Here is a 27,869-nt window from a genome sequence, read left to right on the forward strand (position 1 = left end):
ACGACGACACCTGATGCTTCAAAAGCACTGACTTGAGGAACAAATATTCAAATGGACTTATAAACAGCAAGCCTGGCATGCAAAATGCAAGGTAATTGCATTTACAAAGAGATAAACTTCAACGCCTTTTTCTGCATGGATATTTTACATGCACTAGAAGCTTTCGGCAATTAGGGGCAATTCAGATGCACGTGAAGTCTAGTTAAGGTACATCTCTGCTGGATCAGATGAAATGTTCATCAAGTCCAGAGAGCGGAGATATCTCAAGCCTGGGAGCCAAATGTAGTCCTTTAGGTCTCTGTATTTAGCCATTGAGGCTGTCCCCACACCACATTCCTTCCTGGGCCTCACCTGTCATCACCACTCCTGTTTCTTGAGTGTTTTTTCCCCTGCCTGGAACATGTCCTTGAATGTTAAAAGTGCTTCTTGCTGGCCTTCGATGGAGGACAGAGAGGGATCGTGTATGTGTGCGTAGAAACTAGTCTAGCGTAAAGTGGTAAAATTCCCATTTACTTCTCTGCCCAATTCGCCTCTGGTCCCACCCAGTAAAACAACAGAAATGGCAATGCGATCTTTCGAATGGACTCTTTAAAAGAGTCATTGCAGGTCCATGGGCATGTTGTGTTAGACAAGCGAGATTTTAGCTCCTCAAACAACAAAATGGTAGCTGTGCTAGCAGCAAGACTTTGTTTGCTGGCATTCTTCAGAGAGGTGCTTTTGTTTCTCCCTCTTGACAACTGCAAAACTCATCACTCGTTGGGGAAACCACACAACAGTAACATTCAATGTGGTGTACACAGTTGCTGCTATTGCTGTTATAATTTCTTAGTCACTTTATCTTGCCCAGAACAAACAAGAAAGGGAAAATACATTAAAAAACATCCCACTCATTTCAAAAAAGCCACAGTTAGTTAAAAACAAAGATCTGGTTATAGAGCAAAGTCTTTGCCTGGCACCTAAAGAGATATATTGATGGTGCTACATGAGCCTCCCTGGGCACAGAATTCCATAAAGGGGGAGCTATCGCAGAAAATGGCTTACACAATATGTCACAGAAGTTATTTTCTTTTGCTGGTAATGAGGCAGGCTGGGTCCGATATAGTACCTGAAATAGTTATGGCAAAAAGTGGAATGCAAGTTTGCTTATTTCTTCTTTTGTTCCTGCACAGTTTCATAGCTCTTTCAGAACTAAAATGCCAACTCTTGAATCTATTGTCACTATAGTTATTAGAGTAATTTTTTTTAAATGCGCAATTATCACTGTCTGTTACTCTTAATGAATGAACGGCTTCTTTTGTTGTAGGCATTCAAAGCACAATTCTAGATATATCTACCCAGAAATATGGCCTGTTGAGTTCAATGGGACTTACTCCTAGGTAGGTCTGTATAACTGCAAGCCTAAATATATTTAAGATCTCTGTATAAAATAAACGTTTTGAGCAGAAGATAGTCATAACGCAAGCTGCTTAAAAGAGTATTTGAACAGAAACAAGTAACTCTTGTCAGGAGTGCTCTGATGGTGTTTCCTGCTTGGCAGGGGGTTGGGCTCGATGGCCCTTGTGGTCTCTTCCAACTCTAGGATTCTATGATTCTATGATTCTATGATTCTAGAGGTTCCAGGCGCTTACCAGCAGAGGGTCTTCTCGGTAGTGGTGCCCACCGTATGGAACACCCTCCCATCAGATGTCAAGGAAATAAACAACTATCTGACTTTTAGAAGACATCTGAAGGCAGCCCTGTGTCAGGAAAAATTTAATGTCTGATGTTTTACAATTTATTTATGTGCTGTAAGCCACCCAGAGTGGCTTAGGAAACCCAGCCAGATGGGCAGGGTATGAATAATAAAATTATAATTATATTATTATTATTATTATTATTATTATTATTATTATTATTATTATTATTATTACCACCCAGGGATTAGTTTCCTAAAGTCTGTGGTCTTTACAATATATAGTTGATTTACACAGATACACAAGCTGAGCCAACAATGGTGGGGCTCACAGCCTTAACACCCCAGAAAGTCTTGCTTCTCCCGTAGCCACAGCCTTGGATTCCAGCAGAAATCAGGCATTGATCTCACTCTCTGGCTTCTTCCAACAGCCTGCTGCATCAACAGAAGTATAGTGTCCAGATCAAGGCAAATAATAGTACCACCAGTGCTTTCCCCCCGCCCCCAGCCAGAATTGACTGGAACCCAGTTCTGGCCCCTCTCAGGTGGGCACCAAAGCCATTGTAAGAGAACAAGGGAGATGTTCATGGTGAGTTCCAGCACCTCTTTTTCTAGGAAAAGAGCACTGTGTACCACTCTTTTCTCCCTTGGTCAGACCACACCTTGAATACTTGTGTCCATTTCTGGGTGCCACAGTTTAAGAAGTTTATTGAAAAGCTGCAACGTGTACAGAGGAGGGCAAACAAGATGATCAAGGGTATGAAAACCAAGCCTTATGAGGAACAGTTGAAGGAGCTGGGTGTGTTTAGCCTGGAAAAGTGGAGACTGATAATAATAATAATAATAATAATAATAATAATAATAATAATAAAATTTATTTTTTATACCCCGCCCATCTGGCTGGGCTTCCCCAGCCACTCTGGGCGGCTTCCAAAAGAATATTAAAATACTATAATACATCAAACATTAAAAGCTTCCCGAAACAGGGCTGCCTTCAGATGTCTTCGAAAAGCCTGATAGTTGTTGTTCTCTTTGACATCTGGTGGGAGGGCATTCCACAGGGCGGGCGCCACTACCAAGAAGGCCCTCTGCCTGGTTCCCTGTAACTTGGCTTCTCACAGTGAGGGAACCGCCAGAAGGCCCTCAGTGCTGGACCCCAGAGATATGATAGCCATCTTCAAATATCTCAAGGGCTGTCACATGGAGGAGCATGCTTGCTTTCTCCTGCTCTGGAGGGCCAGAGTCATACCAATGGATTCAAGTGACATGGAAGAAGATTCTGACACAACATCACAAAGAACTTTCTGACAGTAAGAGCTGTTTGACAGTGGAATGGCATCCCTTGGATAGTGGTGGTCTCCTCTTCCTTGGAGGTTTTTAAGCAGAGGTTGGATGGCCATCATCAATGGATGCTTTAGTAGAGATTCCTGCATTGCAGCAGGTTGGAATACATGACCAGTTTGACAATTCTATGATTCTATTATTTCATACGCCCAGCCCAGCCCAGCCCTCGCCCCCCCTCTCTCTTACTGACTTTTGTCTTTCTCACTACCAGACAGGTGAGGGAGGGGGCCAATCCATTTGCCCTCTGAAACAGAGCAACTTCCTTTCATGAACAAACCCATAGTTTGGGCCCATTAATTCACCAAGAGACTTGCCTTGCTCCTTCAACAATGAAATCCCCCCAACTTACAACAATGTATATACAATGGTACCTCTGGTTAAGAACTAAATTCATTCTGGAGGTCCTTTCTTAACCTGAAACTGTTCTTAACCTGAGGCGCGCTTTCGCTGATGGGGCCTCCCGCTGCTGCCATGCTGTTGCCGCACGTCTGTTCTCATCCTGAAGCAAAGTTCTTAACCCTATTAAGAGGTACTATTTCTGGGTTAGCAGAGTCTGTAACCTGAAGCGTCTGTAACCCAAGGTACCACTGTATTAATATCCTGGGAGTTGAACCTGTGATGTTCTGCATGCACAACAGATACCATACCACTTGGCTACAGCTGTTCCCTTGTGTTACAGATTTTAGGAGTATGGGCATGCCAGCCTTCTTAAGGAATTTCACTAACCTTTGTCCCCAAATGATAGCTCCCAATTCACCTCTGCTAAAATTTGGTGCAGATATTACTTGGGGGTTTACTTACAGGTTTAAGAAGCTGAAGCAATTGTTCCTTGGACCGTGCTACCCAGAAAGCTTTTGGCTGTACTGGGATCTGTGTCTCCCATTTCTGAGGTCCGTGTTTATTTCCTGTAACAATGTTGGCTCCCAGAAACTCTGTTGAATTACTTTTGCTTTCTGGAGTCATTCTGTAGCTCTGCTGTCCAAAAGGGATACAGTCTTCAGGGCAGGCAACCTCTGACAGCACCACATTTAAAATGGAATGGGATAAATGACCCTTCTTCTTCTTTTTTCTATAGCAAAAGCAAGCAGCCGAAAGTGCCTGAAGTATTCCGTTGATGGAATTTCAGCCACATTTATTTGTTCAGCTTCGAGGCAGCGAGAACTTGGATGAACACATTTTATGAGTTACATTTCCCCTTCAGTTATAATATTAATTAAAATTCACATTAGGGGGCGGGAAGGTAGACTTGCAATCTCCAACCATATCTTAATTTGGAGTTTAACCTGGGTCTTATCATTAAATAAGAGTCACTCTCACACAGGCTGAAAGAATTAAATGGCAAATGGGAGCGGTTGCGCGTAGTCCCCGGAAGTCAATGATGACTAAAGCTGCAATCCTAACCCCACTTCCCTGGGAGAAACCCCCATTATATTCAGCAACAAATCCTTCTGAGTAGACAGGGTTAGGATTGTGCTGCTAATCCCATTAACTGAAAGCAGTGGAATAGGATTAATTTAAATCCTATTGATTCCAATAGGTATTAGTTGCAACTAACTCTTCTCGGTGTGTCCCCCTTGTGATGGATTATATTGACTTGTGCATTCATTCATATATCACAAAACCCCTTTCATGATGTGTTATGGCCTTTCTGTGACCACTCAAGATCTCAGATGCTATCAAGGATCATGATGAACCATGGGAACAAGTTCAGTCTCCCATTCATGGGAAGCTCTATAGGTCAAATGCATTTAAAACATGTTTTGAATTGAGAGTTGAGCCTCTAGTCTATTAGGCTACTCCACCCATCTCCAGCCTTGTGTCCTCCAAATGTATTTGACTCCAACCCCAACCAGCCCAATCCAGCATGGGCAATGGGCAAGGTTTATGAGACTTATAGTCCAACAACATCAGGAGGGCAGCAGTTTGGGGAAGCTTGCTCTACTCAGGGCTAGCCTACCCATGAGATGAGGTGAAGTTGTGGTCTCAGGGCAGCAGGCTCCAGACAGCTTGAAGGGGCAGCAGGTCTCACTTACAAAGAGGTGTCCACTGTCCTCCTGCACTTGTGGGTCTCCTCGTCTGTTGTGCAACTTCCACCCACCTACTGCTGCACACTAACTCACATCATCATCACAGAATTGCAGAGTCATTTAGTCCAATCCCCTGCAATGTAAGAATCTCAACTAAAGCATCCATTGCCATCCAACCTCTGCTTAAATAATAGGAGAGTCCATCATCTTCCAAGTGAATCTCTTCCACTGTCAAACAGCTCTTACCAAATTGAAGCCACTGGTTTGGGCCCTACTCTCTGGAGCAGGAGAAAGCAAGCTTGCTTCATCTTCCCTTTAGCTATTTGAAGATGACTATCACATCTCCTCTCAGTCTCCTCTTCTCCAGCTCTTTTATCTGCTAGAGATGTGAGGGATTAAATTTAGGAATTTTTCCATGCAAAAGCATGTGTTCTACCAGTGAGTAATGGCTTCTCCCTGCAGTGTAACATTTTAAATATTTAAAAGCAATGAAGCAATCGAGCCAGTGAAGACACATATTGGCCATGGAATATCCTCTGCAGAAACACACCAGTTGCCTTGATTATGGAATTTTTTGCTTCTTCCCAGCTATGCATTCCAGATCTCTAGGACTTAGCATTTTTCTCCTGCTGGTTGTATAGTGACTTCTGCTGGCTTCGTGTTGGTGGTATAGAGAGTGTATTAATACTGGTTTTGGAAAGGGTGTGATTCAGCGGTGGATAATCTACTTTACATGCATGAAATACCATGTTCAGTTCCTGAAATCTGCAGGTAGAGTTGGGAGAGATCCCTGCCTAAAACCCTGGAGGGTGACTACAGGTCAGTATGGACAGTACCAATGATCTGATTTCATATAAGAAACATCCCACATCCTTTCAGCCCCCCTCCCTCAATAAGAAGTGGTTCTTTCCCACTGTGTGGTACCTCGGGTTACATACGCTTCAGGTTACATACGCTTCAGGTTACAGATTCCGCTAACCTAGAAATAGTACCTTGGGTTAAGAACTTTACTTCAGGATGAGAACAGAAATCGTGTTCCGGCGGCACGGCCACAGCAGGAGGCCCCATTAGCTAAAGTGGTGCTTCAGGTTAAGTACAGTTTCAGGTTAAGAACGGACATCTGGAACGAATTAAGTATGTAACCTGAGGTACCACTGTACATGGTGTTTCTATATGAGTCATTTCCTCTTCATTGAGTATTTCACCGAAAATTCCTCTTGATGCCAAAACTTTCAGCATGAAATCTGAACCAAGTGAAATTTCCAAACGGACCTGATCTCTTGCTATACATAGATGTGAATGAAGCTGCTTGCATCTCTGTGCAGCAGGTGAGACCTTGCAGTGCTGGAAAATATTGAGGATAATAATAATAAAAAAATGCAATGCAGGAAATATCCTTGAAAGTGAATAGAATATCTGCCTTATTACCCTGGGGGACACCTTTCGCCCAGGATCTATATCTGCCCACTCTTTAAGAGTCCTTCTCTGGAGTCTAATTCCCCAGGAAGATGGATCTGCTATCAGTTCTTCATGCTATTGATGCTTTAATGTAATACATGTCGGGAAAGGTTACATTTCCTCTCCATATTTTCCTCCAAATTATGTCAAATCTCATCACGTAATGTGCTGTCAGCACACGGCACAGCGATAGCCAATTTGATTCAATGTGACATGTGGTGGCAGAGGTCGTTTCACAGATTCCTGGTGTATTTTCCTTCCCTCTGGGGGTTTTCTACCTACGATTTCAAAGCAGTTTATAACCAACAAAATCCAGTGTTTTCCATCTCATAGAAGAGCCTCGTTTGGGGCAGCGATAAATAGAGTTGCAGTATAATCCTATGTGCTGCAACAGTGCTATGTGCTCCTATCTATGCCTGCTCAAAAGTAAACCTCACTGAGTTCACTGGGGCTTCCTCCCAGGAAAATGTGCACCGGATTGCAGCCATGGTATCTTCTTTTATTCTGTAGCTTGCTTCTTATGCACATAGACAGAGGCTGCGCTGAGACTGGGAAGGCCAGCCTTGTTATTTGTTTGCTTCATACGATGCGATAATCTTTATTGTCATTGTCCCATACAGAACAACAAATTGAAAAAATCTATGTAAGACATTAAAAAACCAACAAGCCTGCTATCCCAGCTATCCCAACCTGGTTACCCCCCTAAAAACTCTGATACCCCCTAATTAAATACAATATACTCCCATAGAGACTACCTTACACTGTGTTTAAAACCAAAATCACATTTGGATAGAAACTGTTTCTCAGGTGGCTAGTCCTAGTCTTTATAACCCTGTACCTTCTTCCAGAAGGCAGAAGCTGAAAGAGATCATTTCCAGGGTGCGCACTATCCTGCGCTATCTCTGCAGCTTTCTTATGGCACCTGGAAGCGTAGATTTGAAAAGTGCACCCAATTATTCTCTACGCAGTCTTTACAACCCTGGACAGCATTGTTTTTTCCCTGACCGTGCAGCTCCCAAACCACACACACAGACCAGAAGTTAATACACTCTCAACAGTACAATGGTAAAATGTCATCAACAGGTCCTTTGAGAGATTGTTTTTCCGGAGGATTCTCAGAAAATTGGTACTGAACTGAGCCAAAACCTTTGGCAACTACCTCTCCCTTTTGTGAAGGGGGAGGTATGAAAGGGAGAAAAGGTGGGGAAAGATTTTGTGCCTTGGGGAGACCCTGTGGCATTAGACTGCCAATTAAACTTAATTGTTCAACGAGCTGAAAGAGCTGAAACCAGGGCACCACAAGTGTGTTAGACCTGGGTGACCAGAGTTCGAATCACCACTTGACCATTAAGCTCCCCAGGTGACCTTGGGAGCCAGTCACTGCAACTCAGCCTTGTCTACCTCACAGGGTTGTTGTGGGGATTAATGAGGGGGGAGGGACCACCTTGAGCTCCTTGGTGAGAAGAGTTGGGTTATAAATATGGTAAATAAATAAATAAGGAAAAGAAAGGAAAACATCATGTTGCAGGAAGCAAACTAGATGTCCATCAGAAGATTCCAACCTGGACTTTGTCCAGATAGACTTTATCTGTATGTTCAGGGCTTTCGTGCTCCCCACATAAGAAAATGATGCAAACCTGAAACACCTTTACTTGTACCTTGCATGTACATTTGGCCAGAGCCAAAAATGAAATTGGAGCTCAGGTTTGTGTGCATTTCCCCCATTGACAAGTTGCTAGCATGATCATTGTAGCTGACACGTTCACTGCATTTCAATTGTTGAATTTTGTATCTGGTTTCTTTATTTAGTGTGCATCATTTTTGCATTGTAAATCACCTTGGGACATATGATACGAACAACAAGTATAATAATAATAATAATAATAATAATAATAATAATAATAATAAGCACTATTAATAAGGTGTTGTATCCAATGTGCGTGTGCTTTAAAAGTTTGGTATGTATGTAGCTGTTAGTACCAAGCACAATACATTGTCCATCCCCATGATTAGAAAAAAAACCCCAGAATCAGTTATGAAAAACAAGCAGTAAAAAATAGCAAGTTACACAAAACTTGCATAATATATGCACATTCACTCTAATTAAATCATTTATTCAGGTTTCCCAATCCCACTTTTCTTGTTGCAGAATCTGGATTGCCTAGGTGCAGAATTTTATTTTATTAAGGCACACACAGACCTCTGAATGTTATGTGAGGGAGATTATTACATGAGTAGGTTGACTCCACGCTGCAACTTCTCTCTTTTTGCCACTCCACCATCTCATGAGTCGCAATCTGTGTCAGGTGAATAAATGAATTGGCCCAATTTTCTGTTCTCATTATGGGTTTTGTCATGGCAGGTGAATTATCGTGGGATTTTGTCGCCTGATCTATTTGGTGAAATATGAGTGTGCCAAGGACATTTCAGCTCTTATTTTCTATGATGGGATTTTCCAGACTCCCCCATTTCACCTTTCTTCCTGCCCCTCATGCAGAAGAGGCCTTAACAAGGGGGGGGGGAATCACCACCCTGAGTTTTAATTCAAAGAGTGTGAGATGCCAGGTGATATGAACGGGTCAGGCATCCCAGGTAAAACTGGCTTAATATTCTGCACTGTGACATTTAAAGGTGCAAAGACAACATCATGAATTAAATGATGCAGGAAAGTTCTGCAAAGAGTCCGGTATATGCATGAATCCTCGATACATTTTGCCGCAACAGCAGCGCTTGGGTGAAAATATGGGTCTTGCAGAAGCCTACCAGAATCATAATTCCATTCAAACATCAAGGGATCATCATAGAATCAAAAGAGCTGCCCATTAATTTTTATCCCAATAGAAAGAATTATTTCACATGGAAAACCCTGGAAGCAAGATTCACCTACCCCAGGCAGCAATACAATGTCCCTGTAGGGTAGGGAGAAGCTGAGAAACAGTCCACTCTTTTACACACACCAGAAGTCGAATAATTGATCTCGTTGGGCTCTGACTGACCTGTGTTATACCAGCTGGAGACAGTACAATCTTAAGACTTCTGCCTCTGGCTGAGATGGGCCAGCTGGAGCCCAGGAGATTGATTAAGTGACCTTTATCTTGCAGGCTTTACAGAGACTTGATGGGAAGGCAGGGAGAGGATGAGTTTAAAAGGTTTCCAGATCTCCTTCTGACTGGTCCTTCAGACCTGCTTGAGGTCAGCAAACTGTGCTTCTTCTCCTCATTGGAGAGTGGTCATTGAGCCCCACAGCTGTCCAGAATGCCCTGAGGAGGGTCAGGATGGTCCAGTAGGTAAAGGACCACTGGATGGTTAAGGCCAGTCAGAGGCGACTATGGGGTTGTGGCGCTCATCTTGCTTTCAGGCGGAGGGAGCCGGCGTTTGTCCACAGACAGCTTGGTCATGTGGCCAACAGGACTAAACCACTTCTGACGCAACAGGACACCATGATGGAAGCCAGAGCGCATGGAAACGCCAGTTATCTTCCCACCACAGCGGTACCTATTTATCTTCTTGCACTGGGGTACTTTTGAACTGCTAGGTTGGCAGGAGCTGGGACAGAACAACGGGAGCTCACCCTGTCACGGGGATTCGAACTGCTGACCTTCTGATCAGCAAGCCCAAGAGGCTCAGTGGTTTAGATCACAGCACCGCCTGCATCCCCATAACCTCAGCTGAGATCCTAGTTAGGAATTACTAACATGCAATTATTACAATTTTGAAAGATCCTGGTGGGAATTGACACTGTGTGGATGCAGGTGACAAATGACTACAATGTGAAAGAAACAACTTGGGCCATATTCACAGTGCTTGAATGTGGTCATTGTCAGCTGATAATGTACCCAACAAGGCAGGTTATAAATTCCTTTTGATGAATAAAGTCAGATATACACAATGTACTTAAAATGTGGGGAATATAAGTATCATAAGAACAGAAGAACAACCTGTTGGATCAGATGTCCATGTAGACCAGAATCCTGTTCTCACAGTGGTCAAGCATGAAAACAGGACCCCAGGACAAGAGTATTCTCCCTTCCCTCAGTTGCCAGAAAAGCAGTCTTCGCTTTTGTGTTTTCCAGTAAAATCTGGAACACTCTTCATTATAGGATGACAAGAAAGAGATGTGAAGTCTAATAAACTGCTACCTATCCATCTGCACATTAATGCATGGTATGTAGATTAGCTTAGTTGATCTCGGAAGTCACAAACTCCCTCAAGCTTGCCTAATATAAAAAGTTTGTACCTGCATTTCGCTCTTGTTCAGATGAATGGGGCTGCTTGTACTTTGAGGTGCCTTGCACTGATAATTATATTATGGGTTATTGGAGCAACCTTAAGCTGATCCAAAATTACCAAAGGGACCATAGAGACAGAGGTGCTACAGGTGTTAACTAAAGGCTACAGCCGGCTAGCTCAAACCAAAGGTATTGTCAGTTTCGCAACATGCCTTGCCAATTGTGCCTTTTGCAGTGATATAAACAAATGATGCGTAAAGGCCATTATCACGTTCTTTATGGAACAGGAAGGCCTGCAACCCAGATTTATGTCTCGCCAAAGCATTATTTCTTACAATATTATCCATTAGTTGTGCACAAACATGTTCAGGCAATTTAGATAGCGTAGGTAATGGTGGGACAGAGTGATATGAAAACCCTGGGGAAAACTTATTCAGATATGGGTGTCATTCTGCTCCTCGTGTCCAGATGCAAACTGACGGATTGCAATAACAAATTAATCACAAAAGGCTGTGAGCAGGTGAGACGTGAAGCAAGAGAAATCGTTACATTTAAGAGCTGGGTGTTTTCAATGGAAAGGGAGATTGACCAGTAGGCATAGGAAAGTTACATTAAAAGCCTGCTCACCCATAGACTCGATTGGTGGCCTTGTGCAAGTTATGTTCCTAAGCCTCAGCTACCCACCTGTGACAACCACAGGGGTGTTATGAAGCTGAATGTGACGAGGAAGGTAAAATCCTTTTGCGTGTTGAGTCCCACAGTGCCACCCCCAAAAATAATTCACACTTCACACCTCAATTTTTGTTTAAGGTTTTTGGCATAATTTTGGCCACAACTTTATTCAAATACAAAAAACGTGAGTGGTTGCTTAGGCATTGGTTTGACTATCTGTCCTTGCCCCCCAAGGACAGTGCTGGTCCTTCCGGACACCACCGGAAGCCAGCATGGGAAACAAGTATTGGGTGAGAAATGAAGCTGGGGCACAGACCCACACCTCTCACCCTCATGTTCCGGTGGGGCTTGCACGGCCCAAGTCCGGCTCCACGGACAAGGACGAAAGAATGGCAAGCCCCTGGATTCCTTTAACGGAATTCCCTCTCGCATCATTTGGAGGGGTAGGCACTTACCCCTCCAAGCACCAATTTAACCAATGCCTAACCGCCAACCTTACAAGTTGTGACGGTTTGCTACGTAGTAGGCAAAAACCAAATGGCACCAGCCAATCAGCCAAATGGCAAAATTCCTACTAGGCCCCCGCACCAAGGCGGACGACCCCATGACAGGCAATAGCAAGGTCAAGCGAGCCAAAACAAAAAACCACCCTAATAAAAGGGCGGGAGGGCGGGTGATCCGATGCCAAACGGCCAAGAGGCCGTCCCTTGTTTGTCCCCTATATTTAAAGCCTCTGACCCCTCCTCTGAATTGGCAACAATCAAATTTCCCCAGCAACCCAATTAACCTCTTAAAAGCTGGTAATCCAAATTTGCCTAATCATGGGAGGGTGGCCTGTTCCTCCAACCGCAACACGCGTTCTCTGCTAGGGAGAACACGCTTTGCGTGTTGAGTCCCACAGTGCCACCCCCAAAAATAATTCACACTTCACACCTCAATTTTTGTTTAAGGTTTTTGGCATAATTTTGGCCACAACTTTATTCAAATACAAAAAACGTGAGTGGTTGCTTAGGCATTGGTTTGACTATCTGTCCTTGCCCCCCAAGGACAGTGCTGGTCCTTCCGGACACCACCGGAAGCCAGCGTGGGAAACAAGTATTGGGTGAGAAATGAAGCTGGGGCACAGACCCACACCTCTCACCCTCATGTTCCGGTGGGGCTTGCACGGCCCAAGTCCGGCTCCACGGACAAGGACGAAAGAATGGCAAGCCCCTGGATTCCTATAACGGAATTCCCTCTCACATCATTTGGAGGGGTAGGCACTTACCCCTCCAAGCACCAATTTAACCAATGCCTAACCGCCATAGAGCCCTCAGCTCCCGCCAAACCACTCACAGCCCCAGCCAAGACCTTAGCTTGGCCACCACCGCACCTATCCAAACCTCATTCCCCAAGTCGGAAAGGTGCACGCCATCATCTCGGAAAAAGGATGGCTCCCGAGCAGCAATCTCAGGGTGAAAAATCACGTCTCCCCCCAGCTCGACAACCTTTCGTGAAACAGCGGAGTTGATGCGTCTCCTGACCCTCTCCGTGGCGACTGGGCAACGACTGCCCCGCCACACACGCCGTTGTAAAAGTTTTGACCAAAAAAGTTTTGCTGAGGGCACCATTGCCCGCAGCGTCTCCAAGTCATTCAAAATTGCAGCACGCAAATAAAAACAGTCCATAGAGACCAGGTCATTCTCGCCCAGTTGTACCACAATGGCCGATGGCGGCCCTTCCAGTAGCAACTGCCTCCGGATCAGCGGCAGGAGCTCCGACCAGCGCATTCCTCGCCTGGACAGCCAAGACAACCGAATATGCGGCGGAAGGCCAAGACCTGGACCCATTCCCGACTGTCGTGCTGCAACTCCGGCCCAATGGATGATGCTGTGCCCCACCATCCAGATGCGGACAGCCGCTAATCCTAGAATAAATAAACAAACAATGTAAGAACTCTTTTAACGAACATAACCTCTGAACGCATCTGATTTCCAGCGGCCCAAATCCTTTATTCTGGCGGCTGACAAGCCCCAGTGAGCTGCCATCGTGGCAGCCCCAATCCTAAATGAATGGGGAGCATAATCACCAGCTGTGGCTCCACAAGCCAGAATCGCCTTCCGCATAACCATCGTAAATTGGCGCCTTGATAGGGGCGACCCATCCTCATGCTTAAGCAGAGGCCCATCCCCGTGGGTGCGTACAGCCAAGTACTTGCTGAGATCTTTTACAGGGCAAGGGCCTCCCTCACCCGTAGCCGGGAGACGAATGATGGCACCCTTACCCTTCTGATCCGTTTTCGAATGCCTAATTGTGATTCTCAGTTCAGCTGGGGATAACTGCACATCCTGAAACAAAAGGCCCCTGGAACGACCGTCCCCGAGATCTTCCACCACTATTTCACCCACTCTTAATGCACCAAAAAAGGCCATAGAAAAGGCGGCCGAGAACAGGCGAGCCTCATACCCCGACCAACACACCACCCGCAGCTTTTTGCGCATTCTACACAGCATGTCAAATGATATGGGGCGTCGGTTTGCTGGTCGGGAAGGGCAAAGTCTACCCCATCCTTCGAGGGCCTTGCGAACAATAAACTTCGCGCAAGGATCCTTATCGAAGAATACCTTACAGAAAAATGTTATGGCAGCTGCTTGCACCCTAATCGTCTTAGCCGCCCGCCCCAATTGAAATAAGTGTGACAAATATCTTAAAACCTGCGAAGAAGTGGGTGGGACCCCCCTTATCTCGCAGGCAGACTGCCGCATAAATGCTAAAAAATCCTCCCACACTTTTGTGTATGATCTTAGGGTAGAGGGGGAGACCTATGCCGCTACTCCCTGTAAAACTAATTGCTGCCAAGGTTCCAGAGATGTTCCGGGAAATATTCCGGACGTATCCGCGCCTCTGGAACCAGGAGTCTGAACCGCTCCATCTGAAAACGGGAATGCCAAAAGGACCCGCCATACGCTGCATGGCCACCTCCTTTGCAATCTTCCTACGAGCAACCTGAGGTAGCTCCCGAACTGATTTTTGGTTAGTAGGATTCCGAGCCACGGGGGCCATGGCTACAGGAATCCGAAAGCCAAAGGAAAAACCATTACTCAAATAGCAGGCAGCCTCCTTATTGGGGTAAGACTGTAACCAAATTTTCAAAACTTGCAAACGAACAGGTGTATATGCCAAGGAAATCAGTACACTATTTTCCTGTTCCTGAGGTTGACACAGGGGGGGCTGATTTGGGGGTTTGCTGAGAACCCCCTTTTCCCCCACGAAAGGGCCGCCTACCTGTGAAACAAGAGGAGGCAGGGTGCAAACCATTGCACCTGTCGCACATGTGAGCAAACTTGCACCCCTGGCGCTGACAGGAGCCCTTATTAAAATCCCAGCATAACAGGCGACGTCCAGGCTTAAAAGCCCCCAACCTAGCTTTCTGTTGTTCCGGCGCCTTTTTATCAATAAGTGGGGCCACGTGAGTGGTCCACACATCGAGATCCTTTCGATCCCAGCGGGCCGAAGGAATCTTCGCTGCCCGGCGCCTAAAATTCTCATCATATTTTATCGCCGCTTTCTCGCCAGCTTTGGTGAAAGCTGAATGAACAATGGATAAGTAAACCATTAAATGAAGCGATCTCCGCGGATAAGCCGCCATCACCACCCCAGCGAAGACCTGGAAACAATCGAGCCAGCGCTCGAAAGTCCTGTCTGCAGTGGAGGTGCCCGAACGCCTCCTGGAAGAGTTCCCTTTCTCCTGGTCTTCGGAAGGTGGGGCCAACTTAAACATGTCTACATAACGGCCGTTCAGAATCCTAGACCGCAGTTTTGTCGCCAGATGCAAACCTGGAATGACGTCCCTGGCAGAATTGGTAGAAGCCTTAACGTCAGGTACCAATACGCCATCCCTACATTCCTGTACGGCACCATATTTTGCCCGGTGCGTGTTAGACCTACGATCCCAAGCCCACCTCGGGAGCCCCGAGGCCGCTTCTCCAAAACCCCAATAAAGTTCCATGGAAGTACCTGCCTCATCGTCAGAACTGGAAGATGACGTACCGGTATAAGAGGAAGAAGAGTCGTCCTTCCTTCGTTTTGCACGCTTCCGGGACGATCTCCTGCGGCGACGCTTTCCGCCCGAAGACTTCCTGGCAGGGACCGGTAAGCTGTCTTCGATGGAAGACTCAGAATCACGGGTAGGCTGCGAGGGACCTGGTACTGGCTGGGGAGAAACAACACGTGAGAGACCAGAACTCGATGGCGTATCCGCCGTACGCCGAGCAGGGGTACCCCGTCGGGTGGAGGAAGCCGACGGGGCCCTTCTCTCTGAGGCCCTCCTGGTAGATCGACCTGCCCTTCGGGAATGCCCCCGAACCAAAGGTAAGTCAGAAGAGTGGGTCGACTGGGGATCCCCCAGCAAACCCCCGGAGCACGACCCCTCTCTCCCATCTTCGCTAGATGACGGTGAGACCGGATAAGGCACCACTGCTGAACGACGCGACCTTGGAGGCTCGACCGGCCGTGTGGCACAATGTTGAAGAAAACCGTCCATATCAGCCGCAAAGCGAGACAAAGCGGCTGGATCGCCGGCCATGCTCTCCACCAGGGATTGCACCCGCCCCACTGGTGGGCTTAAAGTGGGTGAACGAAGAGCCTGGGATGGGCCTCTAATAGGCCGCTTTGCAGAGACGGATGAGCCGGAACGGGCAGCAGCCTTCTTGGGAGCCATACCTACTAAAATGAAAATAATAAAAAGTTAAATCAAAGGCCACCAGGCGGTAGGTCAGAACCAGATGACCAACCAGTAAGAATCAGCCTAATACCAGCCTGGCCGCTGGCCACCAGATCGCCGCTGCCTCCCAAGTGGACCTACTATAGGTGGTAATGAAAATTGAATTATTATAATAAAGTCCTTTCAATCAAATAAATCTCTGAATATAACCACAGCAACTATATTAAAGGAAACAGTAATAATCCCTTGTAAATCACAATCCTCTATCTATCTATCTATCTATCTATCTATCTATCTATCTATCTGTACGCTTTAACAATTATTTATTTATTTATTTATTTTTAAATTATTATTATTTTTTATTCTATTTATTTATTTATTTATTTATTTATTTTGTTCTATTTTTAGATGCACTTCTTCAGACTGGCCAGCAGGGGTCGCCCGACTGCTCACTTCAGTCGGGGAGAGGTGCAGTACCCAACCGAGCCACTGGGGGGAGCCCAGGCGTTCAGCCGGCTGCAACACCCAGAACGGCCACTAGAGGGCCGCCAGGCAAACCACCCCTTGAGCAAAGGAGGTTTGCTAACCAGCAATCAGCACAAAAATGTCGGGCGCACTAGGCTCAAGGGCCCAACGCGACGAGGCCGGAGCTCACGCCGCCTTCAGCGATCGCCCTAGGCGCCAAGCGCCGCCGCCAGCCAGGGGATCAGGCCAGCCCCCCGGCCCCACCGACGATTCAAAAACGGCTGCCAATGCACGCGCTGCCGCGCTGTACAGCCGCAACCGGGGCGAACGGCGCCTCGACGCGCTTCGCCCCCGCTCCCACCGGCCAGCAGGGAATGTCCCCCCCGAGGGGCGGCCGCGGCCGCGGCCCAAGAAAAACGCCGGGACCCGCGAGGATCGCCGCTCCGCGCTACGGAGCTACAGGTACGCGGGGCGGCGGTAAATTGGAGGCGGCCTGTAAGGCCCTAGCCCAGCCTCCTCCAGTGGGCGCCTGAAGGCCCTCTATTCCTGCCGGGCGTTAGGCCCCAGGCCCAAAGCCCGACGACGGGGGAGCCTCGCGACCGCGGGATCGCTCTAGCCCCCGCGCGTCAAGGTCGCTTGGTTCTACGACCGCGCGCCGGGAGGCCTCCTCCCCGAACAGGCACCCTCCCGGAGAACGTCCGGGGACGCGGCCTGCGACCTGCAGCCACCCGTAAAGCAAGAGGCCTCCACTAAAGCAAGGGAAGCGGAGCCTCCCCCGGGGCTGGGGGGGGGAACCCACCCACTAAGCCCAGGCCCTCTGCTAAAATTACTTTACTTTTCTTTGGCGATTAGAAAAGGTTAAGGAAAATTAAAAATCAAGGCAGGGAACGTTCAAAGACGGAGGTAGGGGTGGGGGGGGGGAATGGGAAACAGGCAGAGAGAATGGAACTCAAAAGGGGAAACTAGAAAGAGAAATCCTAGTACAAGAAATCTAGTTAAATTTAAGCCAAGGAAAACTGAAAGTAGAAGCAGTAGCAAGCAATATACAACCGTCCACCAATGCTCCTTGATCCGATGCCAAACGGCCAAGAGGCCGTCCCTTGTTTGTCCCCTATATTTAAAGCCTCTGACCCCTCCTCTGAATTGGCAACAATCAAATTTCCCCAGCAACCCAATTAACCTCTTAAAAGCTGGTAATCCAAATTTGCCTAATCATGGGAGGGTGGCCTGTTCCTCCAACCGCAACACGCGTTCTCTGCTAGGGAGAACACGCTTTCCGGCCAAGGATAAAGTTAAAGGTAAAGGGACCGCTGATCATTAGGTCCAGTTGTGGCCGACTCTGGCGTTGTGGCACTCATCTCGCTTTATTGGCCAAGGGAGCCGGCGTACAGCTTCCAGGTCATGTGGCCAGCATGACTAAGCCGCTTCTGGCGAACCAGAGCAGCACACGGAAACGCCGTTTACCTTCCCGCCAGAGCGGTACCTATTTATCTACTTGCACTTTGATGTGATTTCGAACTGCTAGGTTGGCAGGAGCAGGGACCGAGCAACGGGAGCTCACCCCGTCGCGGGGATTCGAACCGCCAACCTTCTGATCGGCAAGTCCTAGGCTCTGTGGTTTAACCCACAGTGCCACCCGCATCCAGCTAAGGATACAATCCAGCAATTTCTTTTACTCTGAGAAACTGTCCCCTTGCAATTTCCCTCAGCTTGGATGGCTTTAAAAGAAGATCAGACAAATTAATGAAGGATGAGGCTTTCATTGGCTAGAAATCCTATGTTCTGCCTTCACTGTTGGTGTCAAATGGCATCTGTAGAACAGAGGAGTGTGTCTTTGGGAGTGAAGTCAAACTGTTGGATAGTTACCATGCCTGCTGTGGCTGTAGAGACCAATACAGGAGAGACACGTTTTGTTGCACAAAAGAAGTCATCCGGTTGTGCTACTGCAGGTGCACCATGACATTTCTTCTCTCTGTGCTCCTCCCAGAGGTCATTACCCCTCTGGTCACTGCTGTGGTTGCACGGCCAGACTGCCTGTCTCCAGGCAAGGCAGGAATCTTTTGCCCAGTGTGGGGCTCAAACTCACAATCCTGAGATTTAGAGACTCATGCTCTATCTACCGAGCTATCTGAAATAACATGGCACTTCATGAATCCCTCACCTACCCGCAACCCAGGCTCATGACTGAGTGGGTATTTGAAGGCTCCTGGGAAAGTTGAGAAAACTTTGGAGCCCCATTACTGTTTGTTTGGAGGCACACTGTGTGTGTGTGTGTGTGTGTGTGTGTGTGTATCTCAGTAGTTCAGCTCATTATCCGATACAAGGGAAGGTTTTTCCATCATTGTATGCAGGCCTCACCAAAGCCCAAAATCCCAGTGACTCTTAGAGAGTGATATTTTGTTCTCTTCCTTTTCCTTCTGGTCTCTAATGCTTATTGATTACTTTTTCTTTTATCACTTTCTATTGATTACTTGTGTCCATAGTTATTCATAAGACATATTGATCATGTAGTAATTAACCTCTAATGGGGGTCAGCTAAGGTCAACAGTATGGCCTTGCCCATCTCGATTTTTGTTAATTTGTGTTTATTGGGATTTTGTTTTTCTCATTTTCAGTTTTGCAATTGATTTTGTTTTTCTCAGCATGGGCTTCTTTGATATGCCATGAAATATTAAAATTGTTTACAAGCTGTGTTGCATTGTCTACTGCATTATTTTTCTTGGCGGATGCCCCTGCTAATTGCTATAATGCAGTCTTCTCCAAACTGGTGGTCTCCATATGTCTCAGACAACAACTCCTGGCTAGGGATCATGGGAGTTGTAGTCCAAAGCATTTGAATGCCACCAGGTTGGCAAAGGCTGCAATAATGTTTTTAACTATTGTACTGTGTTGTTGAGTGTTTATTCAGAAGTAGAGACATGCTTTATGTAGGTAGATATATATGCTTTGCATACATCAAAATCCAAACAAATATTGGAACTGTTTCTCTGTGGCCACAGCCTCTGGAGAATTCTCAGGGAATACCAATGGTTTTGAGAATACCAGGGAACATTTCTCTGAGGGTGCCCCATACACTTCTAGCAACTGAATTTCAAACCATGTAAAATGTTTAAATAACATTAATGATGCTTCTGCCTGGCTTAAACTCTCAAGGAGTTTTTGGGAAGATAAAATATTAGAATTTTTTTCATTGAACTTTAGTTGAAGAGGATCTTTTGCATACTTCCATTTCTGATTAGAAGGCTGGAGCTGGCTTCTGTTGATGTTTGGCATACCTTCTCCTTGAATATTTTTGGACTGAAACTCCTATACACAGCTGCCTGCAAGACTGGTAGGGATGATGGGAGTTGCAGTCTAAGAACATCTGGAGAGCCACAAGATCTTCATCCCTGATGGAGAAGTTCATTGTATCATATACTTGAATGAATGAATGAATGAATGAATGAATGAATTTATTAATACAGTCACAGACCAGCATCTGTATCATATACTTGTAGGCAATGCTATTTTTCTAGAAAAAGAGGTGCTAGAGCTCATGATGAATTTCTCCCTTGACCACTTAGAAAGGCAATGGTCCCATCTGAGAGGGGTTGGAGCTGAGCTCTGGTGAGCTCTTGCTGAAACAAAGTCCTGTTTATAGGTACTGAATCCTACAAGCACCTACATACTTGTAGGTACTGAATCACATACTTGTAGGTACTGTGCATAATTTGTTCAAAATTGAAATTGAAATACTTTATTGTCACTTGTACAACTTGTATATAGTGAGATTACACGAGCACCCCCCACCCAGCTCTCTTAGTCTTAATTCCCCTCGTTTACTGACACACACACACCAAACCCGAAAGTCAGTTGCCCTGTTGTTATCTTTTCATTCAGCAGCCTAACAGCCCACGGATAGAAGCTGTTCTTTACCCTGTTGGTGCGACTAATCATGCTTCTATATTTTCTGCCTGAGGGCAGGAGATCAAGAAAGTGCCGGCCAGGGTGTGAATCATCCCTGAGAATTTTCCTCACTCTCCTGAGGCAACGTTCTTCCGCGATGTCATCCAGTGGATTCACGGGACAGCCCATAATATCTTGTGTGGTATTCACCACCCTCTGTAGGCACTTCCTATCAGTTGATGTCAAACCAGCATACCACACCGTGATGCAGTATGAAAGGACACTTTCTATTGTTGACCGGTAGAAGGAGATCATCAAATGTTGATTGACATCATTCTTTCGCAATACTCTGAGGAGATGGAGTCTCTGTTGGGGTTTCTTAACCATCTGGGTTGGATTGATTTTCCAAGTAAGGTCTTCACTGAGATAAACAATCATGACACCAGTTTTCAAAATCCACCAGACATTTTTCCAAAGAAGGAACCTACAAGTCCATCTTTAAACATTGCATTAGGAGAAATATAGTTAGAAATATATAGAATAACTCCCCCATCTCTGTTCCACCTTTCACTGTTCTCTCTCTCTCTCTCTCTGGCTCATTCTCTCGGACAAACATGGTGCAGCTCAAACAACAAGCTGAATCCATTCAACAACTTCTATTACAGCAGAAAGGCCCCCCAAAACTTCAAAGAACTTCACAGAATGAAGGATTGGACCCTACATTTGGACCACTAGGTTCTGCTCGGCTGAGAAACATAATGCTCTGTGCTTCTGTCCCCATCATAATTCTTTTCCTGCTTCCAGTTACTGATGGAATAAGGACAGCTAGAGGACTCTTATCAGGGCAGCTCATTCAGCAATATTAAGTGAACTTTGTTTTATGTTCAGACAGTTTAGCAATGATGCCTTTTATATGACTAATTTATGTCGGACATGTCAGGAGTGCTTTTTTTTTCAGATTCATGGCATTCACCACAGCGTCAGCAGGCTTCCTTCCTATGCAATGCACAGGGGCATATTTAACTGGACAAAGGATGCAGTGGGAAAGAAACCACTTAGAAGCCCCCACTAGAGAAAATGCCTTGAAATAAAAATATATATGATCTAGTAAGATGCATAGGCTACCAAATAGCCTTTGCAACCCATAGTATGAGTTGTGTTACTCATATTATGGGTCTGTGCGTGAACCCAACCTTTTGGACTGCTTCTGACCATGCAAATGCAAGAGCAGTCCTGATGTTGTCAGGGGCGCAAGAACTAACCTACCCAGACATATATCTGCTTTAAAAGTGCTATTGATTTTATCCTTAATGATAATGGCTCAATGCACTATGACTATGAATGCTAGGAATTGCAGGTGGGGAGAGTGCTGCTGCGCTCAGGTTATGCTTGTGGGCATAAGCATCTAGTTGGCCACTGTCTTGGTCCGAAGTCTTGCCAAATGCAAGGTGGTTCTTTTAAAAGGAGATTTGGAAGTAATACAAAGCAAAAGTGAGTGAGAAGATTAAAGATTTGATTTCAAACAGCAAGCAATATATGCATATCAAGCAAGCACTTCAATCTGCCACTTGGAAGCCCTCAAGGAGCAGCAAAGTGACTCCCCCGGTAGCCTCAGTTTGCACAGCCCCACAGCCGATCAGTCCATACACAAGCTTCTCAGAAACTCTGCCCCGAACCATCTGATCCCCAAACCACACAAGCCTGTGTGGCTTGCTCGACTGGCTACGTGCAGATCATTCACTATTGGCTACAGAGAGCCAGTGTGGTGTAGTGGTTAAGAGCGATAGACCCGTAATCTGGTAACCGGGTTTGATTCCCTGCTCCTCCACATGCAGCTGCTGGGTGACCTTGGGCCAGTCACACTTCTTTGAAGTCTCTCAGCCTCACTCACCTCACAGAGTGTTTGTTGTGGGGGAGTAAGGGAAAGGAGAATGTTAGCCGCTTTGAGACTCCTTCGGGTAGTGATAAAGCGGAATATCAAATCCAAACTCTTCTTCTCTTCTTCTACATGCAGATTATTCGTTAGCCACCCCCTTCCAATGCCTCACTTTCTCAAAACAATGTCCAACACCAAAGAAGGTACCCAGCACTATCGCTTCCTCCCAACTGATTAGCGCATTAAAGGCTGTTCTTCATGCCATCAAAGAACTTAACAAGAGACAGGGAGGGGGAAGGAACAGAGGCAGGAAGGGTAACTATGTCAGATCACTAACTCCTTGAAATACAATTTATCTTCCAGATAGATTGCCCATACAATGGACCCTCCGGATGCGGATTTAATTCATCCTGGGGGTCCGTTTACACCACGAAAAATCTATATCCAGAGGCGCCACTTCTGCGCACACGTGTGGCGCAATAGAGTGCTTCTGCACATGCACAAGTGGCAAAAAAGACTTCCGGATTTGCCACTTTCGCAACCCGAGGTTTCAACGGTCCACCAAGGTCCAAGGTCCACCATAACTCAGTATACCTTGAAAAGGTAACAGATGGGAGAGGGAGAGAATTGGGAAGGGAATCCAAACAAGGACAGATTTTTACCTCATTGACTGCCAGCAGCATTTGTTCTCTCTCCTGGCAGGAAACCATTTTGTGTTTCCTCTCCCAAATTATTATTTTTTTTATCATATGCACACAGTCCCTGTTTTGCCCTCACTTTGATGCCATTAATGTGAAACCAAATCAGATTGAGGACATCTTGCTTCCTTCTTCCCCTCTAGTATCTTCTAGAGAGGAATTAGCAATGGAAGAGAAATTTAGTTCAGTTTGCATATAAAGGTGGACCTATGTAATTCACTTTAAAAAAAAAATGTGAGCTGAAATGCAGCTCTCCTTCTCTGAAGTTTGCAGTGCAGTTCTATAGCCAAACAATGTGTACAAAATGTGTTTAGGGATGTGGGAGGTGCTGTGCTCTAAACCACTGAGCCTCTTGGGCTTGCCGATCGAAAGGTTGGTGGTTCGAATCCCCACAACGGAGTGACAGTGGCGGAGCTTCATACTCCGGCACTGGGAGGACGGAACGTTGGTGGGGACGGGGCTGGCATGTGTCCTGGGGGCATGGCACACCGCCCACAGGGGTGTGGCACCAAGTGTGGGTGGGGGAACAGCCGTAATGGCACCCCACCATGATTGGGCTGCCGGGGCCAGTACGCTCCTCCTGCACTCCTCTTCCTCCGCCAGTACAGAGTGAGCTCCCATTGTTCGGTCCCAGCTCCTGCCAACCTAGCAGTTCGAAAGCACGCCAGTTCAAGTAGATAAATAGGTACTGCTGTGGTGGGAAGGTAAACAGTGTTTCCGTGCGCTCTGCTTCTGTCACAGTGTTTCATTGCACCAGAAGCCGTTTAGTCATGCCAGCCACATGACCCAGAAAGCTTTCTGTGGACAAATGACGGCTCCCTTGGCCTGCAAGTGAGATGAGTGCCACACCCCATAGTCTCCTTTAATTGTACTTAGCCATCCAGGTGTCCTTTACCTTTACAAAATACATATAGTAGGGCAAAGAGGGCATTAAAAATGCACACATTTGTGAAAATAGCATACAAAATGCATTCTATTGGGAAAGATTATGGAAAATATGATTTGCAAAAAATGTATATTAAGCAAAATGCCATACAAAATACTGTATGAATATTATGAGAAACTCACACTCAAATGATGCTGAATTTTCATAATAACTTTCTTAAATGAAGAAATATACATCAAAAATTGATGTGGGATTGAGGAGAACTGAACTGAAAGAACAGGTAACAGGTAGGGTACAAAACCCTACCCCAAATAATCACCCTTCTTCTCTGGCCCCTGAAATCACTCTGGAAGCATTGCTTTAACTACCGTATTTTTCGCTCTGTAAGACGCACCAGACCACAAGACGCACCTAGTTTTTGGAGGAGGAAAACAAGAAAAAAAATATTCTGAATCTCAGAAGCCAGAACAGCAAGAGGGATCGCTGCGCAGTGAAAGCTGCGTCTTGCGCAGTGAAAGCTGGTTTCTGGGATAGCTGTGCAGCCTGCATTCACTCCATAAGACACACACACATTCCCCCTTACTTTTCAGGAGGGAAAAAGTGAGTCTTATAGAGCAAAAAATACGATACCTTCATCTCAGATCTAGTTTTGGGAGCCAACATCAGCCTCTTTTTTAGAAACAATTGGCACATAACAGCAACTTTCTCATGCACAAGCTTCCCGCCACCCTGAAATCAAGGAGTGCTCAAAAGGAACTGCCATGTTCCATTTTTCTTCTTCGTTAGATTTCTCTTTCTCTAATAATAAAAAGCACGGCATAGAATGTTGCATTAGCTGGAGGTTAGCCTTGGAAAGTAATTTAATGTGAATATCATTATTAAAACCCTACTGCTTCCGATGGGTTTTTCAGATGAATAAATCTGTGCCAATATAAAATTACTTGATTTATAACTATGTATTAGTCAATTGAAATGTCAGTTATTATCTTCCCTTGCTCAAAAGCTTTGGATTTGTCATATAATTTTATGCATCTTTTAGAACAGGCTCAAAAAGTCTCAGGAAAGAACGTAAGAACAAAACTTCAGCCTGAAGGATAATAGCCAAGAAACTCATATTCCCTCTATGTGGCTCAAGTAAGATATCACAGAGTCGATAATTGATATGGCAAAATAGCTACATTTAGAAAAGTCATTTCTTGGTTAATAGAGCTTGATGACTAGACTAGATTGGAATGAATTTACTGCAGGGATATCTGTTGTAGCATGGGTCATGCAGAAGTTGAGTGTACAGTGGTGGGATACAAGGGATAGAAGAATCTGGTATTTCTAACATCTGTCAGTTTCTCATTTTCACGGTCTTCAGTAAATCTCATTCCCCTATCAGTTTGCAACCTCCCCCTCCCCTTTTTTTAAATATTCATGAAAATTCATGCACGCTTTGTTCTTATTTTTCTGAATATACAAGCAAGTTGCAAGCAATTTTCTCTAATATAAATGCATTTGTGCATTATTTCCATGATTATATGCATTTTTCTGCACACTTTCTCCCTGATTTGTTGTTGTTTAGTCGTTTAGTCGTGTCTTACTCTTCGTGACCCCATGGACCAGAGCACGCCAGGCACTCCTGTCTTCCATTGCCTCCTGCAGTTTGATCAAACTCATGCTGGTAGTTTCAAGAACACTGTCCAGCCATCTCATCCTCTGTCGTCCCCTTCTCCTTGTGCCCTCCATCTTTCCCAACATCAGGGTCTTTTCCATGGAGTCTTCTCTTCTCATGAGGTGGCCAAAGTATTGGAGCCTCAGGTTCACGATCTGTCCTTCCAGTGAGCACTCAGGGCTGATTTCCTTAAGAATGGATAGGTTTGATCTTCTTGCAGTCCATGGGACTCTCAAGAGTCTCCTCCAGCACCATAATTCAAAAGCATTCTTTGGTGATCAGCCTTCTTTATGGTAGCTCAGTGGCAGAAAGTCTTAAGTTCTCTCCCTGTCTAAAACCCTGGAAGACCATGGCTATTTCACTCCTGATAAGCCACGTCAATCTCTGACTTTTGTCTTTTGTGTTTCTGGGGGTTTACCTGTTGTTATTCTGTCTCTCACAGCTACAATAAACCTACCATTAAAATTATGGACTGGTCATTTCTTCCTCAGAGGGCAAATGGGAAATTTAGCAGGGAATCAAATACTTTCCCCCCTCACTTAGGGCAGCTTCCTACATTCCTTTTCTAACTAGTGATTTCACACCATGAATTCCTTGAGGCATTCTATATAGTTTTGCCAGGCTTTCTCCACTCCAGAAACAAAAAACAGCCAGTTATTTCCCCCCAGTCACAACTGTCCCTCATTATTTCAGGCCTTCTTACCAGGTGCAAAGAATCGAGTCACATAATCAAATTCCTCAGGCAAAAGCATTTTTTACCCCCCTTGGTCGATTTCCTAACACGAACAGATTTTTTCCCCCCACAGTTAACATGTGTCTGTGCTAATCAGCTTCGCCCACTCATTTTCACAGAATAATGTGTGAGAGCTATTTTTGGCTCTCGTTTTGCTGTTCATACCAGTTGTTCCAATGTCTCCCTCCCCCCTGGAGCATTCCAGCCTATCTGCTTTCCCATGTCCAAGAAGACACACTTCAATCTGTATAGACCATTCCACTTGCAAACAAAAGCCACATTGGATAGCTATTTCACTATTTTGCATGCAGACCCTCCAACATTTCTCCAAACAAAATAGGGACACCCTATTTAATAATAATAATAATAATAACCCACCCAAGTGACTGGGTTGCCCCAGGCACTCTGGGCAGTTTCCAACATATATATAAACACAACAAAGCATTAAGCATTTAAAAAACAACGCCTTCCCTACACAGGGCTGCCTTCAGATGTCTTCTAAAGGTTGTATAGTTATCTCCTTGGCTTGAGGGTCACGTAGGTCCATACGCTCCAAGATTTCTCTTAAGAAAACACCCTGAGCAAAAAGTGGACATTCTGGTATCAAATCAGAAACTGGGATGGCTTCTGTAAATCCGGGACTGTCCCTGGAAAATAGGGATACTTGGAGGGTCTGTATATGGAACTTGAAGATATGTACCTCCTCTGAGGAGAACTTACTGTATTTTTTGCGCCATAAGATGCACCTGACCATAAGACGCACCTAGTTTTTAGAGGAGGAAAGGGGGAAAGCCCCATTTTGGGGGGATCAGCTCACAGTTGTGCAGCTTCTTTTGCAAAGGGGGAAAGCCCCCCTTTTGAGGATTAGCTCAAAGTTGTAGAGCTTACTTTGCAAAGGTGGGAAATCCCGTTTTTATGGGGTTCAGCTCACAGTTCTAAAGCTTCTTTAGGAAAGGAAAGGGAGCCTTTTCTACAGTTTCCAGATGGATAATCTTCTCAGCCAGTCACATGTTGATGGGGAAACAAACAGCCTCCGTCTGCAGAACATTCAACAATGGAGGCCTGGGCAAGGGTCTGGGTCCGGAAAGGGAGCCAGCGATCGACCACACATTCGCTCCATAAGACGCACAAACATCTCCTCTTACTTTTTAGGAGGGAAAAGGTGCATCTTATGGAGCGAAAATTATGGTAATTGGCCCCATGACAGGGGTGAAATAACAAGAGGGGACACAGAGTTGAGAAAATCTTTATTGACAGGAGTAGAAAGCGGGCGTGCCATGGCAGTAGGGCAAGGATCCTGGTCTACATTCCAACAGCCCTTGATGGCCCTGTATACCTGAAGAACCATCTCCACCCCTATCATTCAGCTCAGATACTGAGGTCCAGCTCTGAGGGCCTTCTGGTGGTTCTTTCATTGAGAGAAGTGAAATTACAGGGAACCAGCCCCCAGTGCCAACCATGGTACAGTGGTATCTCGCGTTACGAACTTAATTAGATCTGGAGGTCTGTTCTTAACCCAAAACCGTTCTTAACCTGAGGTGTGCTTTTGCTAATGGGGCCTCCCT

At 45.7% G+C, this 27,869-nt stretch overlaps 1 protein-coding gene across 2 annotated transcripts in view; it reads left to right on the plus strand.

Moving 5' to 3' along the window:
- The window catches only part of RIT2 (Ras like without CAAX 2), a 272,498-nt gene that overhangs the window by 142,507 nt on the left and 102,122 nt on the right, over positions 1 to 27,869 (plus strand). The window lies entirely within an intron of this gene.

This window comes from Podarcis liolepis (genome assembly GCF_965112155.1).
Source record: "Podarcis liolepis genome assembly, chromosome: 11".
Classification (NCBI taxonomy): Eukaryota; Metazoa; Chordata; class Lepidosauria; order Squamata; family Lacertidae; genus Podarcis; species Podarcis liolepis.